This window comes from Spinacia oleracea, chromosome 3, assembly GCF_020520425.1.
Source record: "Spinacia oleracea cultivar Varoflay chromosome 3, BTI_SOV_V1, whole genome shotgun sequence".
Taxonomy (NCBI): domain Eukaryota; kingdom Viridiplantae; phylum Streptophyta; class Magnoliopsida; order Caryophyllales; family Amaranthaceae; genus Spinacia; species Spinacia oleracea.
This window is the reverse complement of record NC_079489.1, coordinates 26,381,925-26,388,747: the sequence shown is the minus strand read 5'-3', so window position 1 is coordinate 26,388,747 and position 6,823 is coordinate 26,381,925. Positions and strand designations below refer to the sequence as shown.

General features: G+C 31.9%; 1 long non-coding RNA gene across 1 annotated transcript; it reads left to right on the top strand.

Annotated features, from left to right (window-relative positions):
• Positions 1–219: 219 nt before the first annotated feature.
• On the top strand, positions 220–3,575 carry LOC130470733 (uncharacterized). Its single transcript, XR_008931452.1, has 3 exons — positions 220–918; positions 1,153–1,230; positions 3,220–3,575. It is a non-coding gene; the product is annotated as an uncharacterized lncRNA (long non-coding RNA).
• Positions 3,576–6,823: the final 3,248 nt, after the last annotated feature.

Genomic DNA, 6,823 nt, shown 5'->3' with positions numbered 1-6,823 from the left:
ATAGGATCCCCAAAATCGGGAAAAAAAAATGTGTTGATTTAACAACAATTGAATACGCTAATTAAAAGAATTAAAACGTAAATATCTCTAATTCTACACGCGTAAAAATTATAAAAAAAAGCTAATATTCCAAATATATATATATATATATATATATATATATATATATATATATATATATATATATATATATATATATATATATATATATATATATATATTTAGACGAATATAACAAGAGCTCACATGACTATATTATTTCTTATAGACTAATGAGAATTATGTTTAAAGTTTTTAATGTTTGACCCAAAAAATTACAATGGAATACTCTTTTAGAAACGGATGGAATATTAGATTTAGCAACATAGACAACACCAATAGACATGGGCTAGTGCCAATTATGTAAAATCTCAATAAGCCCAATATTTTAATTTCGAAGACCAGAAGCATTAATTATTAATATATAGATAGGTATGCACCCATCTATATATGCATATGTAATGAAACGACTGTGTTTCATTAATAAGAAATCACGCGCCTATATCACATACCCATTTTCTCTCTCCTCTAACCTCCGCCCATTTTCTCTCACCATTTTCTCTCTCATCAAAACCTCTCACTCTCTTTCCTCCATTGATGCGCCGTCGTCGATATGATGTGCTCACTCTTTCCTTCCGCCGCTAACACCTATTCCGATTTTCTTCCACCGCTGCCGACGATATGCTGTCGGAAAATACTGTACTTCTTCGCCGATCTATTAGTGTTCTTCGTCGCGACGCTTGAGAGGCTTCCTACCTACGACGATCTGTTGTCCAAATCGAGCGGAGATTGCTGATGATTGCACCGTCTTTCGGCAGAGAGGCAGGGCTTCAAACCGTAGATCCAAGACTTTTTCTCGTTCTCGCATTGCCATTGAAGGTAACTAATACTTTTAAGTTTTAACCATCTCCTCCTTTTTCTTTCCCACAATTTATGCGTTTTTATGCACATTAATCTCACCTTTTTTCTAGCTTCATCATTTTCTATTAGTATGGCTGCTTCATGTTTGTTTTGATCAGATTCATTAATTTATTGTTCGATTGATTTTAAATTTCAAGTATTAAAATAAATAAATTAATAAATTTTGTTGACTGATTTGGCTTTCATCTTTAGTTATGGGTGTGTTGCAAGAGGGAGAGGTGTGCTCATGGTGCCAATAACATTTTGAAGAAAGCTATATTGATTGGTGTGGTATGTAATTTCTATTTCTCTTTCATTTCCTTTTATTTTTGTCGATTAATTTCTGTATTTTTGGTGGTTGTACTTGTGATAGTTATTGCTGAATATTTATTCACAAATAATAATGTTTTTGTGTGATGTTCAATTTTTCAACTCTCGTGTTCAAATTATAAAGAATCATGTTTAATTTTACACAAAATCATGTTCAACTAAATTTAACTACATTTGTTAATTTTGATATTGTTATTGTTGGTGGTATTGTGGTTAGGATTGTTGTTATGTATGATAGTTCACAAGTAATAAGATTTTTGTGCGATGTTTAGTTTTTCAACTCTCGTGTTCAATTTATAAAGAATCATGTTCAAATTTACACAAAATCATATTCAAATAAATTTAAATTGTAAAATTAATATATGTTCAATATTTTTGTGTGATGTTTAGTTTCTCAACTCTCGTGTTCAACTTATAAAGAATCATGTTCAATTTACACAAAATCATGTTCAACTAAATTCAACACTTTTGTGTGATGTTAATTATTTTTATTTTTTGAACAATATATGATGTGATTATCTATCAACTATGTTTTGCACCAAAAACATCTATCTAATTATGTAGTTTGTGTAATTGTGAAATGTTAACTCAATTTGCATTGCTTAACTTTTGGTTGTGATATGGATTAATTTCATTAATCATAGTAATTATTATTAGCTTCATCTAATTTACGCTAATAATATCGTTGAACAAATATTTTCTTCTTTAGAAATGATTAATTTGCTACTTTGTTAGTCTTGATTTTGAGTGATGTTCAGTCTTTCAACTCTCTTGTTCAACCTATAAAGAATCATGTTCAACTTATAAAACTATAATATGTTCAATATTTTTGTGTGATATTCAGTTTCTCAAGTCTTATGTTCAACTTTTACAAAATCAAGTTCAACTAAATTTAACTTATTAAACTAATATATGTACAATACTTTTCTGTGATGTTCGGTTTCTCAAGCCTTATGTTCAACTTATACAAAATCATGTCAACTAAATTTAACTTATAAAACTAATATATGTTCAATACCTTTGTGTGATGTTCGATTTCTGGGTTTGTAAATTTAAATTATTGTTAAAATATTTAATACTCGATTCTGGAGTAAATGTGTATAAATCAATAATAGGTGACTTTTTTTAGTTTCTAAAAAAATCACCTATTATTCTTGTTTATGTTCAATTTTTAAAACTCAATGTTCAGTTTTAGAAATTTAATGTTCATACTATGTTTGATATCATGTCAAGTTCATTTTTAATTAAAAACAGATGATCATTAATTCTTTACTAAAAGATCATGTTCAGATTGTATAAGCATGTGTTCATTATTCTTTACTAAAAATTGGCACTCTCTAAATATTAATGTTCAGTTCATAACTCATCATGTTCAACTTATAAAAGACGATGTTTATAAAAGATGATGTTCACAAATAAGAACACTTTTGAGTGATGTTTAGTTTTTCAAGTCTTATGTTCAACTTATACAAAATCATGTTCAACTAAATTCAACTTATAAAACTAATATATGTTTAATACTTTTGTGAGATGTTCAGTTTCTCAAGTCTCATGTTCAACTTATAAATAATTATGTACAGAATCATGTTCAACTAAAGGCAAGCAACAACCGTAATAAGCAAATGTTTATTATTCTTTACTAAAAGATAAAAAGTGGCGCTGTCTAAATATTGTCATGTTCAGTTTATAATTCTTCATGTTCAACTTATAAAATATGATGTTCAATTTATAAAGGATGATGCTCACAAATAAGAACACTTTTGTGTGATGTTCAGTTTCTCAAGTCTCATGTTCAACTTATAAATAATCATGTTCAACTAAATTCAACTTATAAAACTATGATATGTTCATAAATAAAAATAGTTTTGTGTGTTGTTCAGTTTCTCAAGTCATATATTCAACTTATACATAATAATGTTCAACTATAACAACATTATGATTTTTCTGCAGGAAGGAAAAAGTTAATATGAATGCGCCAACAAAAGAGAAAAAAACGATTTAGAAATGGATGATGTGGTATTAAGAGAGGCTCCAAGAATTGAAGGCGGAAGCAACAAGAAAAAAAATCTGCAAATAAGGAAGCCGATAGAAAGAGAAGAGACCGGTGTAGCGAAAAAAGTGGAAGCCGAAAGGAAGCGGAAAAATTAGAAGCATATAGAAAGAGAAAATAGGCAGCAACAACTAAAATAGAGGAAACATATAGAAAATAAATGACATGTTCATTAAATTACTTTAAATGTCCATATGTTTGTTTATTATGTGTGCTTGCAGCTTACTCAAATAATGAGATTTTTTTTGGAAAACAAGCGTGATAAAAAGTTTTAAAAAAAAGTGAAATTTAAAATTTTAAAAATTTAAAATTTAAAAATTTAAAATTTAAATTTAAAATTTAACACTGAAAATTAAAAAAATAAAACAGGAAGTCTGAAACTTTCAAAACGAAGCATTTGAAACGCATATGCAAAATTGCATGCATAGCTATGCAGCCAAAAATTAGCATAATTTGATGAAGACTATGATTATCCGTAGGAAAGCAGGCCCACTAAAAATTCTAAAATAACACATTGATGGACGTATGAAGCATGAATAACTGACGTTGAAGGTTGATTTTCCTTGCGTTTGTGAATTGATACACCCTCCCTTAAATACGTAGTTTGACTTTTTGTACAATTTACTACGTATTTACTCATTTAAATTATGAACGATTTTACTAATAAATTTGAAATATATATTATCATGCAAAATATGGTTAATTCAGTAATGATATACGTTATCATAATATTAACTTTTTATAATTTTTATTTATATTTGTTAAATGGTTGGCTAAACTATACTTATGGTAGTATTTGATATTTTAATAGGCTTTATGTTGGGATAATCCATAAGCTAGACAAACTTATATACTCCGTATGTCATAGAGTACCTAGGCAGCCAATTCTATTTCAAAAGAGCCAAAACATATATTTTGGTAGCACCACAAGGATTTGAGGGAGAGAATGAGAGATAGGTCAGGTTCGGTCACCTGATTTTTTTTGATAAAATTTATAAACAGATAATTAAATCAAAGTATATTATTTTATTAAATAAATAGTACATCACAAATAATAACTTTTTACGTTTAATGAAAAAGATGTTTTCCCAAACCTTTAAAATGCATGAACTCAAAACACTATGCTTAACAATAGTGTATTGAGTCACATTTGGGTGAAATTCACTATTCATAAGGAAAGTTTTTATTTTCCTTCCCTTTGAAGGCTCTATTAGCCTTGCTCAATCAACCAAGGTTCGATTCTTGGTTCTTGCATATTTCCAAATTTTTTTGCTATCCCTTTTCTCCTTTCCTTTCTTTCTTCTGATCCACCTCCTGGATCATTTTCAATTTCTAACCTAAGCTCCACTCTCCTCTCACCTCCGCCCCCTCTCCTCAAATCAAACTCCACAACGAGCCACCAAATTCCGATCTTCCCACCACCATTCATGTGCCGTTCGTTACAGACTCAACCAGGTGGTGGCGGTGCTGTGTTCGAGCTGAATCTTTTCTTCGACGGCGGATTTTTTTCCGGTCGGAACACCAGGACGCAACTCTTCCTTCTCTCTCCAACTCCTTCACACACAGCAAGACTTGTTCATCGAAAAACCCTAATTCCTCCGAGTTCATCTCCATCAACATCAATGCGATCCTGAATTTTCAGCAAATTCTCTCTCCTCCTCTGCCATGGCTGCCTTATGCAGGCTCATTCCCTTCCGCCTCCGTGTTTTCTCTCGGACTTACAGTACTTTTACCTTTGAAGGTTTTTTTTTCAGTTTCTCCTGAAATTCAACTTTTCTTGTATCGAATTTGGTTATGATGTGAGTATTTTGATTTTTTGATGAAATGAGTTCAATTTTCAGGAATTGGAGGGAGTTTGCGGCATTTCAGTGACCAGAAAGTGCTGAAGATCGAGGACGAGGTGATCGAGGATGAGGTCAAGAAAATTCGGCGTGAATTAGATGCTGCCAAGGAGAGTTTCCTTAGAATTCCACATGCGCTTAAGTCTATGCCTAAGATGAATCCTGAGGGTATGGTACTACCTCCATTTCAGATTAATTGATCACGTAACTAACTTTTCAGAATTTTAGTTTGTATCGTTTGCGACTGAAAATATATGCATTTTGTTCATTTGAGGGGGGAGTATGTGCTTAACATAGTTGGGGTGATTATAGTGCTTAGCTTCCCCACCTATCCCCATGTTAGGATAAAGTTTGTCATACGTGCAAGGAAATTAAGAAAATTTGGGAAATGCATCCTACATGTGTGGGCAGAATATCAGTTAGAGACTGCCTTGGGCAAGAAGTTGGTGAAATCCATTGAATATGAGAGCAAGTTGGTTGGACTTAGGAATTATAAATTAGGGAGGCAGTTATATCTTGTAAGAGAATGGCTTGTTGATTATTCTATTTTTTCATTTTCTCTCTCTCTCTCTCTACCTAAGTCGCATCATTCAAAGGGGACAAACTATGGGCTTTACTGTTTGATCATTACTTAGTTATTGCATGATGAATACTTGTACTAGGAAGTAGGAATGTAAAATTATTGATCCTTAGAAGGATATATAGTGTTATCCCTCTCATTCTGAACATTTATGCAACTCATGCGAGGGATTCTCATGAATCTGGTGGTGAATTTTCAGCTGGATATGGTAGGTTTTAATGTCTCTGTGTTGCTAGAGTTTATGAGTTACTGAAGCCTACGCTCCCTTTAAATTAAAATTTGTCATCAAGCTGTGCAGGAAAAGTTGTCAATATCAGGCGTTGTGCATTCTTTGAGTTATGGTGGACTGATGCTATGAGTCCATTGGAGTTCTATTTCGATCTATATCTATTGCTTGCACTATCTCGCCCATGATTCTCGGCTACTGAACTTATAATCTGTTACTCCGTATAATCTTGTTATGGAATTTGATTTCATTTCTTTGTGATCTGAACAATCAAATTAGCTTCTGTAGAAAAATTATGTAATGTTTGTATACTGTAACTTGTTTGCTTATCCTTATTTTTTTTTCCAGTGTGAAAGACGTGCATGCTTTGAGTTATGCTGAACTGATCGTGGGGATGTTCGCTTTCGACCTGTGCCTTTGTCTCGACTACCAAACTTAGTCTGTTATAAGGTGTAAAGATAATGGTGGTTAGTTTGGTACAAAGTTTGAGGTAAACTCTGTAACTCTGTTTCACTTGTTCTGGTAAAAGGGTTGAAAGAAAGTTGTGGGTTATTTTGGTGTGGTACTTTACTTTAGAACTGTCATTGTGGGTTTTTATATAGACAGATTCTATATTGATGGAGAAGACAGAGGTGTTGGTAGGATATTACAATTTCCTGTAAGGTGAGAGTGATGATAAATTGTTGATAAGGAATGCTTGGTTGCTGTAGTTTCAACTTGATATTGTGTTTGTTGATTCAGTCAATATATTAGCTGCCAGGTTCAGGAATTCAATTACCTTGTTTCTGGTGGCCTTGTTTTTTTTGTGTGGTTTTTGTGATTCCAAAAATGACACCTTTTTCTTGTTATGGCACGAG